General features: G+C 35.9%; 1 protein-coding gene across 1 annotated transcript in view; it reads left to right on the top strand.

Annotated features, from left to right (window-relative positions):
* Positions 1 to 24,628, top strand: part of LOC134648246 (uncharacterized) — a 115,786-nt gene that overhangs the window by 6,598 nt on the left and 84,560 nt on the right. The window lies entirely within an intron of this gene.

Below are 24,628 nucleotides of genomic sequence, written 5' to 3'. Positions count from 1 at the left end.
TATTGTACGTATTTGAACGCAAATGTGACCTATTCAACGCCGTGTTTAAGAATACAGTTGGCAAGGCATAACTACATCTGCCGCGCTACTTTAAAAAAAATCTTAGACTTCAGATAGTATCGCAAAGTAAACTGTATTTGTAAGATACATAGTTTCTTTTTCAAGTAAGCATATTAGGTACAATGCGCTTATAAAAGTAAAATAAAGCTATTAATTAATTGATGCGGTCACTATAATATGTATTATCAAATAATATTTATTTATGTATATATCCTAGTGATGTACAGACTATTGATTTGGCCGACTAGCCGACTAATCGGCGCTCGGATGGCCGGATTATAGTCGGCTAGTCGGCCAGATCATTAGTTTGGTCTAGGTTCGGTTCAAAAGCACTAAAAAACAAACCCTTTCGTCGCACTATTTATCATACTTATAGTAAAGTAACGCTAAAAAATTAAATTAAAAAAATCCTAAGGTTATATGTATTTCATACGGCGACCGCACAATCGGACATAAAAAAGCGACCACAAGGTCAATAATTTCGAACAAAAGTTTTCGTAAGCACCCTAAATAAAAATTTGGGTAAAATAGGTAAAAAGCTTATGAAAATATTTACTGTTTATTTATTTTTTGCCTTGTTTTTCTGTCACTTATAAAGTGACGACTAATCGGCCATTTTTGCCGACTAGTCGCCGACTAATCGCCACTACAAATGAGGCCGAATAGTCGGCTTTCCCGACTAGTCGGTACATCCCTAATATATCCATATTATATTATTATAGGTAATTAGCAAGGCTCGGAAAGACGCCCGTCATTTTGAAAACATTACCCTGTTCCGTACAAAACAGTCTTCTTTATACCAATGTCAACGATTAAATATGTCCCAATCCGTAGGGTCTGTTCATAAATTACGTCCTCTATTTTTGACGATTTTTGATCCCCCCCTAAAATCATCCACAAATCATGCTTCGAATGACCCCGTTTCCCCCTACGTCATGCTACCATCATCCGATGTCCAGACCCCCCCCCCCTAATTTGTAATGACGTAATTTATGAATAGCCCCGAGACCGTAAACGAACATTTTCAATCTAATGGATTCTAAAATTATGTTTTGTTTTTTCAAATGACGGGCGTTTTTCCTGGAGTAATTAGTGAACTAATCATTATTAGGTAACAACTTAACAGTAGAGTTCTATGGACCGGTATGGTTTCGGAAAATAGGTACTCGAAACTTTTTTGCAGCAGATTAAGTGCGTTGCAAGATTTGCATTTTTTATATTTTATAAGTAATTAGTTGGTGGGATAAAAAGGCGATCGCGGAAAGGGTTAATAGCTCTCTTACCACTCATCTTAATGCATGTTCGATCCATATACGTTAATCACTATACGTTTTTACTAACATTAACTTATTTTTAATAATATAGTCAGGTAGACAAAAATATGGTTCAGGCGGAGTATGTCACTTTCTTAGGACGTCACATTCTGAGTTCGTCACTTTCTGACTTTGTCACTTTCTGAGATCGTCACATTCTGAGTTCGTCACTTTCTGACTTTGTCACTTTCTGAGATCGTCACATTCTGAGTACGACACTTTCTGAGGACGTCACTTTCTGAGTACGTCACATTCTGAGAATGCCACTTTCTGAGGACGTCACTTTCTGAGTTCGTCACTTTCTGAGTTCGTCACTTTTTTAGCATAGGTACGATTTAACAGTATAATATACCTGCACGAAAGATGTATACTGCCAGCAACCAGATTAATAGCTGTTTGACATACGGTCGCTTTTATATCCTACATACCAATACCAATCTCTGTTTGCCTTACGCCTGACTCGTAGAGAATTCCATTTGGCAAAACGTCCTATGTTCCGTGCAATAAAGTGAAAATAGAGAAAAAGTAATAATAATAAAACAATCTAATTATGTTTCAATCAGAGTATTTAATTCAGAATAAGTACTTAGAAACTACAAGCACCAAAACATTTAGCCACAGATTGGAGTTTGGCCGGCAACAGCTTCGATTCAATACACATAAATGTTTCGCACAGTAGGAACCATGATTTTATCATTCGCCGCTGTGATTAGCTCGTGAAGGTATCACGGCAAGCTCGCTGACACCAGTATAAGGTCATTCCAACATATTTACATTTAAACGGACTGCCGCTCCTTTCGTGACAACATATTCTTCAGCATCTTCTGTCATGTCTCCATAAACTCAAACGTCTTTTTTTCTGATGGTAGTGTAAATTTTGGATACCTATCTGCGTATAAAATCAGCATTGCAGTTTTGTTTCAGACAATATTTCTTCTCGTGTCATCTGTGGAGAATAGGCGTCAATGGATTTTTTCTTCAAAGCGTTGCCGAATTTCAGAATATATGTTCAGCCATCAATCACTTCTGCGTATGGAGTGATCCATACTCTCATAGTTCTCATGTTCTTTATTTGTTTGTTTTCTTCCTATATGTATAGGTTACACGATGAATTTTTAAATTATTATTACATTATACTTTTAGCCTGACAATAAAAATCTAGCATGTCGCCGATTTGACATCGCTGATTTCTTTTCTATTTAAAATGCGAAACTACAAAAAGGTTATATATAAGTAGTCTGTCAAAGGACTCTCTCATTTCAAACATAGACAGAGATAATCATACTATCTTTGTCTTACTCTAGTACTAGCACCCAAAAGAAAAGGATGAGTACAGTTTGTATTGTTCTTATTTAATGACAAATTGGTTTGACCAACTATACTTACAGTCCGTTAACTCTCAGAATGAAATTCGTTTTTCGCTTGGAGGATATAATCAAACGGAGACGCCATGTCTGTAATTTTCTGTACAAAACAGTCTGCCGATTTTTGCGGGGGAGGGGAACGTCAAATGTATGCGTAACGTAAAAATAGCCATGTCAGATAAACGTCAGTCCATACATTGTGTATGACCGTTGGCCGCCTATTTTCGACAGAGGGGAAAGCCTGTTAATGGCTACTCCGTTTAGTTGTATCCTCCAAGGTTTTTCGGGTAAAATCGGACGTAATCGCGTAATAGAAAATATATTTTTTAATGTTGATTCTAGCGAAAAAAAGTAGCATTTATTTTATAAGAAATCTCAAATAGATTATTTACGTAAAAGATATTTTTTTGCTGTGGGCTACCGTTTACGAGTTATTTACGAAAAACTAAAAAATAACAACCTTGGAATAAATTATACGTGACTTTCCCACTTTAATATATTTTAAAACATTCATCCTAGCGAAAAAGTGTACTGAATCTTTTTTGTAGGAAATTTTATATGGATTACTTATGTAGTAGAACATTTTTTGCTACGGGCCACCGTTCAAGAGTTATTTACGAAAAACTCTAAAAAGGGACCTTAACACCATAATAACATCATAATTTGACAGAGTCGCCGGTCAAAGGAACCGAGGTGGAAAGTTCCCAAATTAGTAATCTGATAGCCCACGTAGTGAAGAATCTAAAATTTTTTTTTTTTTTTTTTAAATCTTTATTTATTTATAGAGGGTTTTTACAAATGCCACCCTCATAGTGGCTCTCTAATAAAACTACAACAATCTAACTTTCACTATTTCTAATTTGTAAGATGGCCTTGACCATATTATAAAGAAGCCCAGCCTCTTCGGAGGCTGGACATGCCAGGGTGCTATTGACTCTGCCGAGGTCATAGCACCTGACATTGAGCAAACGACGCTGTGCAGCACCTCGGCGACATTCCATTAAAATATGAAACACATCTTCAATTACTCCACATAAGTTACATTTAGGCGAGTCAACTTTACGCATCATAAATGCAAAACTATTTAAAGGAATGTGACCAGATCGCAATCTAAGAGCAACAATTAAATCTTGCCTGTTCATCCTACAGAAAGAGAACCATGGAGCACGAGGAAGTGTGGGTTGGATCGTTTTAAAAATTTTTGGACATCGAGGTTTGTACCACCTTGTATAGAGTAGTTAATACCACCATAACTAGTAGGTAAGTAAATATTTAAATTCATTAAAATATGTGACTTTTAAGTACTTCCTGTATATTTACAAATTAAATTTAAAATTATTGTTTTAATTTATTCTTTTATTTTAAAGTAAATTTGAATTAAAACTAGAGATAAAATAAAAAACACAAACTATAAAATATACTTACCTACAAAAAAAATGTGACTGTTATTACCACTCTATATAATTTCAGCTAGAAGTAGTAAATGACGGTGTGACGTTCTGCTTTCAAATTCTGATTCTATTTTATATAGAATATGACAAAAAGTCAAATAGCAATATAGTCATCAACCAAATATTAAGCATAACGTCATTCAATTAGGGCTTATTTTACATTGAGACAATAGGTATCCCTAACTTTTTGCGGTAAGTTTAAAACTTTTTGTGAGTGAGTAAGAAAGCAGAATAGCAGTATCACCTTCGCGTGTTACCGCCGATACCCGATGTAAGTATCTTTCTGAAATCCGAAGGTCATTAGAGTTAACGGACTGTACATAATATGTTGCGCTAGCTTCGACCCGCGACTTCATCTGCGTGGAAATAATGATGATGATGATGATTTATAAACAATAATTAGGTCCTTCGCGTCGTAGCGCAAAAACAATCAAATTTTCGTTCCCCTTTGAAACCCCTAAGTAATATTTAAAAAACACGAAAAAAAAAAAAAAAGAAAAATGTTTATAGGGTTGTATCTTCTAAACCGAGCGCAAAAATATTAAAATGTTCATTCCTCTGTAAGAAACCCCTAATTAATATTTAAAAAAAAAAACAAAAATAGAAAAAAAAAAACAAAATAAAAACTTTATAATGCTGTATCTCCTAAACCGGGCGTCGTAGCGCAAAAATAATCAAATTTTCGTTCCCCTTTGAAACCTCAAAGTGATGTTTAAAAAACACGAAAAACAAAAAAGTAAGAAAAAGGTTTATGGGTTGTATCTCCTAAACCGTGCGTCGTAGTGCAAAAATAATAAAATGTTCATTCCTCTGTAAGAAATCCCTAATTAATATAAAAAAAAAACAAAAAAGAAATAAAAAAAAAAAACAAAAAAAACTTTATAATGCTGTATCTCCTAAACCGTACGTCGTAGCGCAAAAATAATCAAATTTTCGTTCCCCAAGATTTGAGGCCCGGGGAAGGACATATACTTGGTCAACCAGATCTTGACAGTAGAAAAAGGCGGCAAATTTGAAAAATGTAGGCGCGATGTCGTCCCATAGAAAATTTGAATTTCGCGCCTTTTTTTACTGACAAGATTTGGTTGACCAGCTATAATTATTATCATCATATTTCCACGCAGATGAAGTCGCGGGTCAAAGCTAGCGCACCATATTATCAAATTATAGTTGGTTAAACCAATTTGTCATTAAATAAGAACAATACAAACTATACTCATCCTTTTCTTTTGGGTGCTAGTACAGTCACCAGCAAAAATATATGATTGTGGGCAGCCGTGCAAAAATATCTGATGCTCCATTGGAGGCATAAGTATATGACGACACTACCTCGGTAAAAATATGTGATGATTTGTGGCCGGCAAAAACATCGTTAGTCTGTATCCGCATAAATATCGAATCGGGTCGCTTAAAAATATTTGACGCCTCATAAAAATCAAAATTATGTGATTACTCTCATCTGGCATAAATATCTCTCCACTGTGAATGCAAATACATGGGATGGCAGACGGACCGCCTATATATCTGACACGAAATTATGAAATATGTATGTCATCAATCGGCAAAAACGAACCATACCTGGATAGCATAGAGCCTTAAATTGTATGAAGTGATTTGACAATTCACGAAAAGAGTACAGACTTGTCATTGCATATGTCTGTCTCACGTATTTCATTTGCAATTTTAAATTGTGACATAATTCAGGTAGACTTTTAATAGAAGATGTGTAATAAAACTAATAAACCTCCTTCTTACATAAAAAAGGATGATAAAGAAGTCAACTTGTGGACTGTGACAAGGACAAACAATAATAGTGCTTTCGCTGCTACTCCTACTGAATGATACATAAGACTATCCCGTTCGGTCATTTCCCCCACCCCTCATGCCAGATCCAGTTATATACTAGATTCATGATATGATTGCAATACGTTCAAATTTACAAAAAAAATATATCCATTTTATTCCGTCAAATCGATGATAGAATATAATGTGAGACAGACATATACAATGACAAGACTGCACTCTTTTCGTGAATTGTCAAATCACTTCATACAATTTACGGCTCTATACCAAACATGTATGGTTCGTTTTTGAAGGTCGATAACATATTTGTGATTTTCCAACGTGTCAGATATTATAATAGGCGGTCCGTCGTCCATCCGATGTATTTGCTTTCACAGTGGAGAGATATTTATGCCAGATGAGAGTAATCAGATAATTTTGATTTTTATAAATAATCAAATATTTTTAAGCGACCCGATCCGATATTTATGCGGATAAAGACTAACGATATTTTTGCCGGCCACAAAGCATCACATATTATTACCGAGGTAGTGTCGTCATGTACTTATGCCTCCAATGGAGCATCAGATATTTTTGCACGGCTGCCCACAGTCATATATTTATGCTGGTGACTGTACTAGAGTAAGACAAAGATAGTATGATTATCTCTGTCTATGTTTGAAATGAGACAGTCCTCAAACTATATATAACCTTTTTGTAGTTTCGCATTTTAAATAGAAAAAAAATCAGCGTTGTCAAATCGGCGACATACTAGATTTCTATTGTCAGGCTAAAAGTATAATGTAATAATAATTTAAAAATTCATCGTGTAACCTATACATATAGGAAGAAAACAAACAAATAAAGAACATGAGAACTATGAGAGTATGGATCACTCCATACGCAGAAGTGATTGATGGCTGAACATATATTCTGAAATTCGGCAACGCTTTGAAGAAAAAATCCATTGACGCCTATTCTCCACAGATGACACGAGAAAAAATATTGTCTGAAACAAAACTGCAATGCTGATTTTTATACGCAGATAGGTATCCAAAATTTACACTATCATCAGAAAAAAAAGACGTTTGAGTTTATGGAGACATGACAGAAGACGCGGTATGCTGAAGAATATGTTGTCACGAAAGGAGCGGCAGTCCGTTTAAATGTAAATATGTTGGAATTATGACCTTCTACTGGTGTCAGCGAGCTTGCCGTGATACCTTCACGAGCTAATCACAGCGGCGAATGATAAAATCATGGTTCCTTTCCTACTGTGCGATACATTTATGTGTATTGAATTGAAGCTGTTGCCGGCCTAACTCCAATTTGTGGCTAAATGTAGTGCTTGTAGTTTCTAAGTACTTATTCTGAATTAAATACTCTGATTGAAACATAATTAGATTGTTTTTTATTATTATTTATTTCTCTATTTTCACTTTATTGCACGACACATAGGACGTTTTGCCAAATGGAATTCTCTACGAGTCAGGCGTAAGGCAAACAGAGATTGGTATTGGTATGTAGGATATAAAAGCGACCGTATGTCAAACAGCTATTAATCTGGTTGCTGGCAGTATACATCTTTCGTGCAGGTATATTATACTGTTAAATCGTACCTATGCTAAAAAAGTGACGAACTCAGAAAGTGACGAACTCAGAAAGTGACGTCCTCAGAAAGTGGCGTTCTCAGAATGTGACGTACTCAGAAAGTGACGTCCTCAGAAAGTGTCGTACTCAGAATGTGACGATCTCAGAAAGTGACAAAATCAGAAAGTGACGAACTCAGAATGTGACGATCTCAGAAAGTGACAAAGTCAGAAAGTGACGAACTCAGAATGTGACGTCCTAAGAAAGTGACATACTCCGCCTGAACCAAAAATATGCCTACTTAATAATAGCTGGTGAATACCTTTTGTCTGAAATAAGTATTTTCATTTTCATTAAATTACAAAAAGGCTTTCCTCTACTTCGAAGGATTTTACATCACAATACCTACATCTTATTTAATTTAAAAACTAGACAAACATTCTATTTTAATAACACTATTATGTTCTAAATTCACTGCCAGTTTTCTTTTATGGATGATTAAACGATGATTACCTAACTAATAATTTATAAAAATAACAAGATGTCGTTTTAAAATTCCTAGAGCATTTATTTTCTTTTTCACCCATATATTAAAAGTAAAATTTAGGCCTAGCTTAACTTCTTTATCACAAATAGCTGAATGTTATTTAAGCAGTAATATTTCATAGTCGAAGTTTTTTAAAGAATTTCTCCCCAATAGCGGTTTTCTGCGCGTATACGGTCGTTTCGGCATTACGCGCTTGCACGAGCTCTATATTTCACTACATTTGCCCTAAACGTGCCTATGCGCGCTTTCAAAAACGAGATTATACGCGCGCATAAAACGCTAGTCTGAAACCGCCCTAAAATCTGAGGAGATAACACGTCATCGGATAATCGCGTAATCTCGTTTTCATTGGGTTCATTCATGTATTATTATTTATTATTATTATTTATTGAACACAATGTAAGCTTACAGTTTCAGACCAAATCACTTACACGCTAGGAAAAACAGATACATTGTCAATATACATGCTAATTAATTAAGGACAATTAAAAACATACAAAAATATAAAATCATGCGCATAAAAATGTCATACAAATTAAAATTATAATTTTACTTACACTCTAAGAGAACAGAAATGGAGCAAAACAATAAAATAAATTAAATGTCAAAACAGATTAGGGACAATTACATGTTGTTACCCTATACAATGTCATGCAGTATGAAAATTTAAAAATTGTCTAGCAGTTTTGCACAAATTTGCTAAACTATCGGCGAACATGTCAGCGTCAACGTGTTGAGTGAGCATAAGATGGAGAAATGATAAAGCACGCGTGGTAGGTGCGTGCCTCGCGTAACATGTGCGAGCGGACGGCCGCAGCAACACACACGGCCGGCGACGCGGCGCGATCGCCCCGTCCACATCCCGTGGTATCCTCCTAGGAACCAACAACCCTATCTTCTCTAACACATCTGGGCTATCAACTTGGTGGTGAATGATTGAGAGATAGTGCACCAGGAGCAACACCCTCCGCCTCAATGCGAGCGTGTCTAGCCCAACCATCCCCGAGACAAAGATGGAAGGGTAGAGGTAAGGGTAATAACCATATGCTTTTTTATACAACCAACGTGCAAATTTTCGTTGCATTTTTTCAAGCATTAGGGAATACTTGTCCTCATATGGATCCCAGACAACCGCACCATATTCCAACTTACTGCGCACGTATGCGTTATAGAGAACCTTAGCCACTCCAACGTGAAATTGCTTGGATATTCTCATTACAAATCCTAAGGTTTTACTGGCCTGCTTGCAAATACTATTGATATGCGAATGGAAGTCAAATTTATTATCTAATATTAAACCCAGGTCACGAATTTCGCTAACTTTCTCCAAGGAGGAACCCGCTAAGCTGTACCCAGTTTGGAGAGCAGAACGTTTACGCGAAAAAGTTATCGCCTTACACTTTTTTACGTTAAAGGGAAGTCGATTTCTCTCACTCCACCTGGCAGCAGCATCAATATCAGCTTGCAACTCTGCGCTGTCGCTAATACTACGAATGCCTAGGAACAGCTTCAGGTCATCAGCGAAAAGAAGACATTTAGCAGCACTGATTGTGTCCGGTAAGTCATTTATCATAAGGAGTCATTTATCATGTATATATCCTACCTCTCGGCACTCTGCGCTCTTATCACTGTTTTATTGTCATCGGCATTTTCCTACATTCCAACTGAGTTCCTTTAAATGATGTATGTTTCGATAAAGCTTGAGTTCCAAATTAGTTAAGTTAGATTTGAGACAAAGTATTTTCACGGTTACGTTCATGGCACGTCCGTCCTTTTATTTAATGAAGAAATTCTGTAGGTACATGTCTGACGTGACTTGTATTGACTGACTAAAATATAGACCTTTAAATATATATTTTTGTTTCATCTGTACACTTCAACCACATTAGAAAAATGTTTTTTTTTTCATGTTATTAGTTTTTTTTAATTACCTACCTAATAAATTAAAAAGTCCCGTGGATATCGACTTCGAACGAAGGGATGTTTGGGTCAAAATAAGAGTTTACCTGAGAAGATCAAATCACTTGTAACAAACACATAAGCCAGTCAAATCTTACGTTGTAATCTCCTTAAAACTCAAAGCGTGATGTACAGTCACGCTCCGTGATTTTTAAATTTTTTACGCCATTTAGGGTTCTAGCTAAATTGGACATTCCATAGCGTAAGTACGGAACGATCAATTTAGCTAGGAGGACCCTCAATGGCGTAACAATCCTGTGTGTGACTGACTATACAGCTTTACATCACGCATTGCATTGTAAAATTTGACTGCTGTAATAATTTAAAAGGAAGACCCAAACGGAGATGGCGGAACAACCTTGATGCATTCTGTGTGGAGTGGCGGGAGTGTGCATTGGACAGAGTCAAGTGGCGGGAAAGAGGGGAAGCCTTTGCCCAGCAGTGGTACACACCAATAGGCTAAAAAAATAATAATAAAATAATAAAATAAAAAAATTATATAGGTACGTAATTTATTCAAAGGCAAATGCGGTGAGTTATGCTTATATTATGCTTCCTGCGAGGAAAGTCCATTATAAGCCAGACGTAATAATTCGTTCAAGTGGGTTATATAAGTAGATTTAGATTGAAATTTGCTTTTTCTGCTCTGTTTGCAGTTTAGGATGATTTTGATATGATTTTAAAGTCTTATATTACCCGAACTACTAAGGTGTATCTTATACATTTAAACGAGTAATTCTTGTATATTTAGGTACATTATACATTTTGGGGATCTAGGAAACGGCTCTAACGATTTCGAAAAATTTTGCTATATGGCGGTTTATGGCGGCGAAAAATCGATCTAGCTAGGTCCTTCTCTAGAGAAACGCGTACTTTTGAATTTTTACAAGTTACCGAGCAAAGCTCGGTCTCCCAGATATTAGGTATTATGTATAATATAATAATATGAGTATGAAGTTACTTGGACAACCCGCGTATGTAAATGTAAGAAACTCATTGGTAACCCCATCACAATGCGCAATAAATTTACCCTCTAAACTTTTATCATCTGGCGGTAACATATGAAGAAAAATAATCGCTGTTATTTTTCGTATTTTCCAGGCCTGAATTTCGAAAAGAGAATTTATTAGTACCTATGTACTACAATATTGCTCAGTGACCGAAATATCATTATGCTGAGGGCTCAAATATACATTTACTTATACAAGAAGCCTGGATTTTATTTCAGCAGTGGGTAATAGCCTAATAACAACTATAACAATTACTACTTAATTTTACAGTGCATTGGTGTTAGCTGTAATGCTGTAAAATTTTTTTTCAATAAATATCAAATATCAATATCAATAACAAGTTTTAAGTCACAAGTACTTTCGTAATAAATTATGTTAACCATAATAAAGAAAAGTGATTATTCAGCGCCTAACAAGTCATCGGCGATTGAAACTATTTGAAACAGTAGAGGGCAAGTCCTCAGCCGCGTAATATTATAGTGCATGCATGCATGCATGGTGTGAAATTTTATATTGACTTTAGTCAGAGTCTAGTAAATAAAAAATACCTACAATCTTCACACAACACTAAGGGCCCGATTTGGATTTTGAAATAAACATCTATTAGATATCTTTTAGACATCACCAAGATACGATAACGATATGTTTAAGATTTACCCTGTCAAATTTGACATTTGCGCGATACTCTTGAACGATTTCCACAGGATATGACTTAGAGATCCAATTAACATCTAATAGATATCTAACTCTATCTACCGTAAAAGTGACATTGGTTGCGCTGCAAAAGAGAACTAGTTGATATATCTAAACTATAACAACATATCTAGAAGGGATCTAGTACGTGTCGTCTCTTGTGAATATCTTGAAGTTCGAATACGGCACTAAGTGCCTCGCATGCCTCACTCCTCTCATCATTGTTGTAGGTGTTGTATTTTGCATTTTAGCTTTATAGGCTAGTTTTTCGTTTTGAAATTATAAATAGCAAAGTGACAGTTTTCACACGCAAATATCTAAAATTTAAAAATAAAATTTAACGCCATCTAGGTATATTATCGCGGCATCATATATTGTCACGGGGTAAATATTCTCAATTTTGATACCTACTATAGTCTCAGATATAGTCAATATTTCTAGGTGTCTAGGGGTGACGGTAATAGCTTGTGATTCGTCTCTGTTTTGTTTTGTATAATAATAATAATTCATTTATTTCGACCAACATAGGATCATATTACATTAAAATGAAATATAAACTAAACTAAATTACATTAACATAAATTAAAATCAAATATAACAATTATATTACCTATATAACCTATTTTAACACAAAGCCTTAGAGTGGCTTGGACACCAGTACGTGAATCATATGACAGTGATTCAGGTACTGGCAGTCAAACCTCTCCGCGAACGCCCTCAAGATGCCAAGATGTGAGATGTTAAGTGTAGGAACAAAAATAAATTTCTGGCAGAATGATGAACATCCTCGGCATGAACTTCCTCCTCCGAAAACTTCTCCGTCTGATTTCCTTGGCGATAAAATGATTTCCTAGTGCAGGTTTACTTTGGTAATTTTTCATCAAATAAGGAAAATGTTTTATGAAAAAACTGTCCGCTGTAGAACACCTTCCCGTTACCTTACATGTACTGTTGGTGATAATTTAAGTACCTTATTGTTAGAAATTTCTAACAGCCATATTCGAACTTTAAGATACGTCAAATATAAGATATTGAAACGATATGGATCGGATATGTCAGTGTCAAAAGTGACGTATTTCTTTGAAGAAACGTCACTTTTGAGACTTGTTTGACACTGACACTGGATCTTAGCGATTACTTTTTATTTTTTAAACTTACAACAAATTAAAATTCAAAAACATGCATGATATCCGCGGTCCCGAGCCCGAGCACGCACATCCATCTCGCTCACGTTTACGCTCAGTTAGAGTGAGACAAAGAACACAAGCCTTAAGGGTTAGCTGGAAAGATCTTTAGTTTGGAAAAGGTAATACTGCAGAAGGGGATAAATTCGCCTTTGTACAGTGATCTACGAAATTGCATGGAGAAAAAGATTGCATACTTAAATTGATAAAACCGCCATGCACTTTTACAGCTGATCGTATTGAAGAAACAAACTCGGTATGATGATAAAGGGTTTACCTTTGTTTTGTCGCCAATTTTTCTGTAGATTTTTGTTTCACAGAAAATTTTTCAAGTAATTTCATATTGCAAAATAATCATTACACAGAATATTTAATTCAAACAATTTTGGTTCGGTTTAGTTACATTTCACAGAAAAAAATAATAAGTTCTTTCGTTTTAAGGATAATTTATCCATGTAATTTCATTTCACAGAATCATCGATATGTATAAAAGTTGATTCTCATAAATATGGTTTACCGAAATTTAAAATACAGAACAGGCCGCGTAGCCAACATGCAAATCGCTTACGCTCCGTAGCGATCGAAACGCAACTGTCACTGTCGCACTAAATAGAAGAGTGATAGAGAGACATGAAGCTTTTCGTTGTCGAAGCGATAGCGATTTTCACCTTGGCTAGGCCGGCAGTTATTTAGTCGAACATTAATTTCATAGAATAATATTATAAAGTATTCTTCATACATATTTTTGTTAGGCCGAAAGTCATTGCAACGTTAAAAACATTGCGGGTAAAATCATATGAAATGTTGACGCAAATGAATGTAAATGTTGCGGAGTTGTTATTGTTGGAGTTATATTCTTTATCGAGTCGTGGTCCGCGTCTGATCCGGCGCTACGGGCAAAGCAGCCCCTTCGCCCTTGCGTATCAAAGCGCAGGCACAAATGCTCGCCTCCACAGCTTCGGCTTGCTGGTCGCCTTCGGCGACCAGCCTCAGCCGCTACAGCTCGCATTTTGCTCTGCGCTTTGTTACGGCGGGCGAGGGCTGCTTCCCCTCCGCGCCTCCGACTTTTTACATACACTCTAGGGGTAGGACAGACAAGACCACGTGGATAGTGGGGTGCTCCGATTCGGATTTTGATTAGTTAGACTTTTAAGTCTAAGTGCGTTTAGGTGTATTTGAAGTGTGTTTTATTTAAATGAATACTAGGTGAAAGGTAATTTAGTGAAGTAATAATAGTTGAAATCAATATTCTGTGAACTGTAGTGTCGTACAAATAATACTCAATGAATAATAATTCTACAGTTAGTATTTTATTTTATTTAAAAATCTTTCAATAAATATTCTGAATTTTAATAAAGTTACATAGTATGTTTCTTTAAACTGAATAATCGAAGAAACAAAATTAGTTGTAACAAAAATGTGGGATTCGATTATTCTATGAATAATTTTCTATAAAACAAAATTCGGCAAAAGATTTTACGGTAAAATCAGGGTACACCTGATAAAAAGAATATATGTAATACTGAATATAATAAATAAATTTAATATTTTGATAGTGTGATGGCAAGGAACCCTCGGGACGCGAGTCAGAATCGCACTTAGCATTTTTCTACAAGTACTGTCTAAAACACAAATCACAACATTAGTTTACCTATTACAAACTATTGTTATTTAATTATTCTTACTCTCTGAATACCACTGTAAGTAAGTTTTTTCTATTTTAAAACGAGCTTGTACCTAGACAACAAAAAGATGGTGATGAAGATGTTTGATATCTTGTACAACGCCGCTAGGGACCACTTACCGAATCTCTTATTTATCGGTTGGCTGGACTCGTCGATACCGTGACACTGATACATGTATATGAGAATAATGTATCCACACTACGCAACTTTTGTGGGTTTGGTGTCGCCTATTCATGCGTGACGGCCTGTCGCGATCGATTCATTAAATACTTAACTGAATAGGTACTTAACCAAAACTGCCAAAACTTCAATGATATTATATAACCATAGATAGGTTATATTCATACTTGAGGACCACAAAAAATAGTTCCATATCTATTTCTGCGCTTACGAAGAAATCTGTTTATTTGATTAATTTTCTCATTCCAGCCATCTTTGTCATACTCGTTGTTAAACATAAGCTCGTCTCTGTCTATTTCGGTGTGCGGGAACTCGTTAGCACGTGCACATTTCTCACTTGTCCAGCCACGACTAAAGGTAACTTGTCCAATTTGTCACAAGGTAAGCGCTTCAATTTTGGAACGCCTATAACCTATCTTGAGTTATAAATCATTGCAAAACTTATGTTCTTACCTATGTAGGTATATGTAGTCATCGACTGCGTAATATGCAACACTGACTACTAACAATGTGCGATGATGTGATACAGAGATTCAATGCCACAAGCCAATTATGCAGTCTTGATGATTTTTATACCAAAACCAGAGCGTATTCTACCAAAATGGAGTTAATAGTCTTCTAAGTGCCTATCAAAATATAAAAACCACGAAAACTAAATAGCCCATTAAAAAACAATATGCTTTGTTTCATTTAGTAATCTAATTAATAAATCTTGAGTTTAAAAGCTAACTCAGGTTGAGTGCTATTTTACTTTAAATAAATGTTAAGAGGCCTTATTCCTTAGAGCGTTCACCGATTTCACGAAATAACACTCGATAGATGGCGTTGGCGCTCGGTACGCGAGCGCCGGCAAAGTTAAGCGCGTTTCAACGCAGGCGAGAATAATATTGATACTTTTCAATTTAATTGCAAAGTAACATTATTTTTAGCGTTATATTGGCACTCTTTATTTTATTTTATAAGCATGGTAGTAGTCAATAGAGTGTATGTGTTGGGATAATATATAACCAGAGGCGAGTAAATAATAACAATATTTACCTCTGGCATGGAATTATTGTGACAATCACTCTTCTTATGAATAAGGTGTATTCGGGTATTTCCGAATGAACAAATAGTGGCGGATAATTCCGAAAGCTGACTCTTACTACAACGGAATATGAGTGATTTTACAATTATTTTCGGAATTACCCGAATAAACCTTACTACTAATATTCGTCATTGTAGTAGTGTTGTATTTTCAAACTTCTTTAGCGGCGCTGTGCACTTTTTGAGGTGGGGAAAAAATGTTAAACTCGCGACAGATCACGTGACCGTAAGACGGACACGTGACCTGATCAAAAAACTGTTACAATGTTATTGAGTTTTTCTTTATTGATTTAAATGCCATCTAGTGAGTTTCCCTCTCTCTGACCGGTATTAATATAACTCGAGTACCAACAGTGATGTGCTTAGGGGTTTCAAGTAATGCGACGAAATAACGCTAGATGGCATTAACATCAATTATACATAGTGCTGCAGACATTTTGCACTAGTCATTGAGTTTTCACTTCTGCCGGCACTCCCGGAGTGCAACCCGTTGTTTTTTTTTTACAAACCATGACAAACCATGAGTTTTGTTTACATTTTTGCTGCCCACAAATTGTCGTCTTTTTGTACTATTTCTGTTTTTAGGGGAAAGTCGGGGCCCGTCCATACTGCAAATAAACATGTTTCTTTATTTGTGATATGCAACTGGCCGTATCTGTTAAAACCAGTCATTGTTTTTATTTAAAACCATGATACCGTTGACTACATTCCACATTTTTTTTTGTTTGATGGCCTCGTCGGGGTCAATACCGAAATCCGATTATTTATATTATGCCATCTTCGCTCCACTCCATTAAGATACCCTGGACAGAGGGCCTACCGCGAACCACGTTCGACGTGTTACCTCCCTGTCACACTTACGTACGAATTTACAAGTGCGACAGAGAGGCAACACGTCGAACGTGGTTCGCGGTAGGCGCTCAGGCCTATGGAACTCTCCGCGCGAGCACGGATTTATACCTACGAATCTCTTCCCGTTCACGGTAGAAAATCAAGCTAGTTGGTCGCCGGCGCTCGAATATGCCAAAATGTATGCGAAATAAATGTCTTCTTCACGAACAAATAACACATGTTGTAGTGTGGAATTGTGGATGGATGCAGAAACAAAAAAAAACTAATAAAAAAATCCGTGTTTGCTTTACCGATTAATAGGAAAAGTAACTATTAGACGTTCTCAATATAAGTACTTATACCAATTTTTTTTACGATAGTCGCAAGCTACGTAGTACGCCGTTTTATAAACCGCGCGTAGTGTTTACGCGGTTTATAAAACGGCGTAAACACTACGGTTACTGTAGGGAGATATGACCTTTTAAAATATTTCGCAGTCACTCATCATAATAAATAATAAAATAAGGAAAAACCCTAACTTAAGACAAAAGATAAATAAAGAGAATAATAAAATACATTTATAAGTAATTAATAATGATAAAAGGAATATTATAATTATTAATTACTTATTGCAACTTATCTTGCTCATAGTTATTTTACAATTAATAAAACTTATATTTGTACCTTAGGTAAGTAGGTAGGTATCTTTCATACAATCTATAGTTTAGGTAAGTAGGTAGGTACTTATTTGTAAAATAATTTCTAAGCGTCGGCAACCCTAGCTTTGTGCCGGTGCGCGCGGTGCGGGGAGCGGTGCGTTGAAGGTCATTCCATTGTATTTTTGTGTAGGTATTAAAACGGTAGGCATTTGAGTTTTCTTTGAGAGATAAGTATCTGTTCGTAAGAACTATAATATAGCCCTGTGCCCTGGACCTCATCTAGATCGATGGTACTCGTCAGGGCAAAGCTATTGAGCCCAAACACGATATAGTTATGATGAGTAGATAAGGAGTTCTGGTGACCAACTCCTGACTCCATTATGAGAACCTGGACCTCATCTAGATAGATGGTGCTCGTCAAGGCAAATCGAATGCGCCCAAACACGATGGAGTTATGATAAGTAGATTAGGAGTTCTGGTGACCAACTCCTGACTCCATCATGAGACCCTGGACCTCATCTAGATAGATGGTGCTCGTCAGGACAAATCTAATAATCCTAAATACGATGGAGTTATGATGAGTAGATTAGGAGTTCTGGTGACCGACTCCTGACTCCATCATGAGACCCTGGACCTCCTCAAGATATATAGTGCTCGTCAGGGCAAATCTAATGAGCCCAAACACGATGGAGTGATAATATGTAGATTAGGAGTTCTGGTGACCAACTCCTGACTCCATCATGAGAACCTGGACCTCATCTAGAACGAAGGTGCTCGTCGAGGCAAATCTATTGAGCCCAAACACGATGGAGTTATGATGAGTAGATTAGGAGTTCGGTGACCAACTCCTGACTCCATCATGAGAACCTGGACATTATCCAGGTCGTCCGGGTATAATAATAATGCAAAACCTAACCAGTATTCAAGTAACACTGAAAACCTATCACCTAGCGAGAGTCTGTTGTTGAAATTAAATATGGTGTAAAAAATGTACTTATTTGTATCAAGATTTTCTAGTCGCTGTATACAGCACTTCTCGGAACTCTCTGGCTGTTTACGAACGCACCATAGTCACCGAACGCCTGACGATCGAGCACAGGTCCGTCCCCTAAGCCGCCTCGGCGGAGAATGAGCGCGCGGCGTCGGTGCAGCGCAGTGTTGCCAGAGCGCTTCCAGCTTATGTACGGTCGTACGTCAAAAAAGGTACGATTTTGATAAAAAAAGTACGGTTTTTTTATTAGTATAATTTTCTTACAGAAACAATATTTATATGTGGGTGTGTGGGTGGGGGGTATGGTGGGTGGATGAGACCTGAGTATAGTTTTCCTGATTGTTACTGACTGACAAATTGATTTGACCAACTATAAGTGTAGTGTACACGTCATATACTTGGTCAACCAGATCTTGTCAGTAGAAAAAGGCGGCAAATTTGAAAAATGTAGGCGCGAAGGGATATCGTCCCATAGAAAATTTGAATTTCGCGCCTTTTTTTACTGACAAGATTTGGTTGACCAGCTATAGTTAACCAATTTTGTTTGCATTTATATAGATAGGTACATGAAAAATAAAATTTGTCAAGTCATTTCCGTCAGTTGAAAAAAGCGGCAAATTTAAAAAAAAATGGTGTGAAGGGTTATGGTCCAATAGAAAACTTAAATTTCGCGCCATTTTATACTGACTAAGTTGTTTGACGGGCTATAAATGGCCGGCTGAATTTTGACTACCTGAGTTTTGTAATCTGGATAATAATGCCAAATAAAACGAAATACACTCAGATGACTAAGTAACTTTCTACTGGATATGCAAATGTACATATATAAATTAAAAAGAAATGCATGTGAATAAGATTGGTAAGATAAACAAGTAGTATTTATGGACATGACATGACTTAGGTACCTGACAGCCCGAGAACAAATTCTTTATAATTTTTTTAACTTCTTTTAGCGTTTTTATTATTCTTCGAGCAACTGCACTGCATTAAAAGCAATCACAAAGCAATATTAATAATATTACACATAAATTATTTAATGTAGTTTTATGGATAATTGCCAATACCCTATCAGGGTGCCATGTCATCTATTTCCATTGTAACATCTATTCTATTGTACCATGGTTAACATGGTTTGCAATAAACGATATTACTATTACTATTAGCAAAGCACAGGTAAGAAAGACACAACTGCCGACTGCAACTAAAGAAACTTGTATTTTCTATAGTACATGGTACTTTTTTATGGTGGCTATTGTTGTCAGATTAGATATTTTGCCCTGAACAAACCATCCTGAACCAATACAACGAAAAAAAAGTTGATAAACAATCGTACATCAAAAGGTACGGTTTTAGTACGATGTACGCTGCTTACAAAAAAGGTACGCAAGGGTCCAAAATAGTACGGAAAACCGTACTAAAAGGTACGATCTGGCAACACTGGTGCAGCGTGATTTATACGTGTTTTAAAATAATATAAATTTACGGCAAGGTAGGTCCTATAGTTATGATTATTTTTTTATGGGTTAACGTATAGTTATAGTTTGCTATAATATTATTTTTAGGGCAAAATAATAGTACAATTTGCGATAAAAAAATATAATGTAACCCTGTTTTCACCCAAAAAATGAAGAAAGTTCGGAAGGTTAAATATCCATTTTTTTTAATGAATCTTTGATTTTCAATAGTCTTAGCCGCTCGTAAAAGATATGGTGAATTGAATTGTAATCATTTCTGTATCAAATGATTCTTGTTTACTGCAAAATTGAGAACCGAAACGACAGTTCTCACTGCAAATTTTGAAAAAGCCTCCCAAGAAAACTCATTTATTTTAGGTTTAAAAAGAGAAAATGTCAACTTGAACGGTCTTACTTGCTAGTTTAAGAAATGATTATTTAAGTACGTTATCAGTTTTTGAATGAATACTAATAGTTACGTCGTAATCTTGAATGAAAAAGGTAACAGATTGCAAAAAACGCTCGCTTGTAGGACTAAGGACTCTTAAGTACTTTTAACTTAATATTCAATTCGTCTAGCGGCATCAGCATGGCCTATTTCGTTTTAATGGTGTTCATAAATTAGTGACGTAAATTATGCATTAAGACAAGCTTTAAAGTTAAGAAATTGCCGCATGAAATTACATTTATAGCCGTAGACGGAGTAGGTATCTACATATGTTATTACTAACATGCCAAGATAGATGTACCCACATACCTACCTAATATCTGAGTAGCTGGATTACCTACCACCGATGGTAAAGAGGATGCTTAGACACAATTTAAATCAAGGGTGAACAGCCGAGGTGGATAGGCACCTTCTGGACGAGCTCGCTCCATCGTAGGCCACGTCTTCGCCTCGGCTAGTCTGTAGCCATGAGTAAGCCCATTTATAATAATAATAAAAAAACTATTATTATCTTAATACTAGTAGAGAGAGCTAAAGAACATTTTAGATAGGTACCTACCTAATCTTTAACCTAATTATTTATATTTTGTGCCCCAGGTATTCTTGTGTTGATTGCGATTGCGATATATATATTTGGCTCGCATCAATTTACAAACTATTTTATACGTACGTGTATACCAGTCATTAAAAATATGTGTAAGTAATTACATATCCCATCAAAAACATTACATGTAAAAAGGTGCAAGTCTCGCAACGCTATTACTACAAAAAAGTTTTGAGATGTAATGTGAAACCAAGTCGGTTATTTTAATCAGTGCCAGGGGGTGTTAAAACCGTATCAATAAGATATCTTTAATTTGTAATACGTATAATGACTTGGCCATCGCACGGCTGCATAATGACAAAAGGATCATCATCACCTATTAAAAATAATTCTAATTGAACATAACGCTAGCGCTAATTTCAGTTTGAGCATTACACATATTTACGAGTACGGTATACGAGTAAAGCATTATGTGCGATTGCCAAGTCATTATATGTATTACAAATTAAAGATATCTTATTGATACGGTTTTAACACCCCCTGACACTGATTAAAATAACCGACTTGGTTTCTTTAAAACTTTTTTGTAGTAATAGCGTTGCGAGACTTGCACCTTTTTACATGTAATGTTTTTGATGGGATCTCATCTCTTTTTGTAGGCAGTCCTTCTTTTCGGGTACTCATACCCATACTATGTATACACATATCATAACTAAACATATCTTCATTCATACTCACATCGTACATCGTAGTGTACCTTTACTTTACCTATTTGTAGGAACTGCAACAGTAACTTTGTAATATCATGTATTTATATGGGATTACAAACTAACTTATGCAGTTCTTAGATCTTTTAAACGTGACTGATATTGCAATATTTTTAGGTTTTCCCTTTATGTGGCCATTAAACCCTAACTCTGTACCGAATTTCAGCTCTCTGAATTTATGGGAAGTACTAGTTCTATTCTGATGATCATGAGTGAGTGAGTGAGTGTCATAAATACGAAACTTTGCTTTCGCTTAACTTCGGAACTAAATGACCTATAGACTTGAAATTTTAGATTTTAAGTATGTGATTATAGCTTACTGGATGACGAAAATTTCTGCGTTCTGGTCTTATCCAGAGGTTCTCAAATAGGGGCCTGAAAATGCGGCGAAATGGTTCCAGTAAAGGATGGTACGGCAGTGTTTGCTTCGCGCTCGACTTAGCGGGGGCACTGCCGTGCCCCCAGATACACCGCAGACGACTAACTGCCGTATTCGAACTTCAATATATTCACAAGAGACGACACGTACTAGATCCATTCTAGAAACGTTATAGTTTAGATTTCAACTACTTAGTTCTCTTTTGCAGCGCAATTCGGGCAACCAATGTCACTTTTACGATAGATCGTGTTAGATATCTATTAGATGTGAATTAGATCTCTAAGTAATGTCTTGTGGAAATCGTTCAAGATAATCTCCAGAATCGCGGAAATGTCAAATTTGACAGGTTAGATCTTAAACATATCGCTATCGTATCTTAGCGATGTCTAAAATATATCTAATAGATGTCTATTACAAAATCCGAATCGGGCCCTAAGAGAGAAAAATGAAGCTTCCCTTGCAATTAAGAACATTTACCTACGAGTATAGTCTCACAATACTTACATAATAACATATGATCCATACCTACTCGTAATTGACGTATTCTATTTCATCGTAAATTAGCCTGGGAATGCGAGCTAGATATAACCAGCAAATACCTGTATATAAACAACATTTGTTTCTATTTATGGAATTTTAGTGCTAATTGCTAACTACAGTTCAATTATATAATCTAGGTACACAATATAGGATAGATTACATAATTGAATCCCAAATAAGACCAACAGTGACGTTTTCAGCACACAAAAGCTGCTAGTTTGTCAGTTATCAATAAGATTGACATTTGTATGGCGAAACTGCAGCAGGGTTATTGCTAATGTTAGTTAATATTCAGTGTAATCAGAAGATAAACGTAAGTCATTCATTGACCAGCCCCCAGGTGACTCTTTTTTGTAATGTTTAGGCGAAAGAAATGAATATCAACTTTGTGCCAATGTTTGCGGTTTCTTGCTGCGAACAGCAAAGACATGATATAATCTCAATAAAGGATATGAGGATAGATAATAAGGTTCCGTGGTTCTAGTGGTAATAATAAAGGGGTCTGCTTATTTGGCTATTCACTCCTTTTAAATCTACTTATAGAGGATCTGACCAGTATGTCTAAACAACATTCATTTTTCAAAATTCCTATAAATACGACTAATACCGAAACATGTATTTCATTTATTAATTTTAAGTCATTCATTTTAATTACTAATATAACACATATTATTATAATTATACTTCTAACACCTATTGCTTATGAAATAATTTAATACTGAAGACTTGTTTTCATTCCTTCGACTAGACAACTCTCACGGCAGTTAGCAACGACAACTGCACACTTAGCAACTTAAGAAGTGTTTCCATTTACCTAACAGAAGTGTCTAATTACATTTAACTTGAGACAACAAAGACTTGAACAAAAACGCCTATACACACCTAATTAACTTTCATTATAGCAACTTCAAGGTTCTTTTAATGACGAATTCTTGTTACAAACTTTATTAACACTTACTACCTACATGTTTAATCGTCAGTAACATTTCTTAAGACATATTACTCAAGATAAAATTGAATCTAGACACGCGTCGTAAATTCCTGAACTTTAATTACAACCCAAGTAAACTTGAATTTGGTACTCATATAATAGGTTGTTTGTAATTTTGTAATATGTATAAGTTGCTGAACAAATGTTGGTCAGTTTGAGGAGTACAGCCTTTAGTTTAATTTATTGCTCCTGTTACAGGAAGCACCCTGTATATTACCGGTGACGCACGTTTGTGACCTCATTATTAAAAGGCAAGATGAGAAGACGTGCTAATAGAAACCATTACTTGTTATTTAGATATTACGTAACAAAAGGTGTACAATTTCAACGACTAAATCTATCAATTTTACATTTTGGCTCTAAAATCATTAACATGCTCTAAAACATTGCAAATAGAATTCAAATGAATGCTATTAAATTTACTATTCAACTAAGGATTTTGTACAATGAAATACAATTAAATAAACTGGGGAGGTGTCTACGGGAGGGGGGCTGCGACCCCCGCTGGATTACCTGATTCAACAGATCTCAATTGTAGTGCAGCGAGGGAATGCTGCAGGCATCACGGGGACTTTTGAGCCTGGTACGATGCAGGATGGAGGCGCATATTAGACGTTTAGTTCATTATTAGTTTTAATTATTATGTTATTACTTGTATCTCCTTAGATTTCACGGGCCTATTATCCCGCTCTTTTGATAGGCTTGCGTAGGGACACAGATCCAACATGTAGGCTTTTTGGAAAGCTTTTATGTCATGTAGAACGCCTGCTGGAATTATGTTATTTATTATTAATGTTTGTTTGAATAAAATAATTTCTGATTAATTTCATCATTAAATAAATCAAATATTAACTAAAACGTAATATAAACACTTTAATTAAAAACTTATAAATAATAATAAAATTGTTCTAAATCCTGATCGCCCGATAGGGTGCCCACCCTGCTGATGCACTGAGCAAAATATTGGCCAGCCCTCAGGCACAGATCATATACCTAATCTGGTCACCAGAAGCCTCTATAAGGAGGTTTGACAGCTCCTCAAAGACGCGACGTGCGCTAAGCCCCCACGGCCCAGGGTTACAACGCCCAAACGCCGCAAATATAGTATTTCTTCTAAATC

This window comes from Cydia amplana, chromosome 5 (assembly GCF_948474715.1).
Source record: "Cydia amplana chromosome 5, ilCydAmpl1.1, whole genome shotgun sequence".
Classification (NCBI taxonomy): domain Eukaryota; kingdom Metazoa; phylum Arthropoda; class Insecta; order Lepidoptera; family Tortricidae; genus Cydia; species Cydia amplana.
This window is presented reverse-complemented; position numbering and strand designations above follow the sequence as displayed.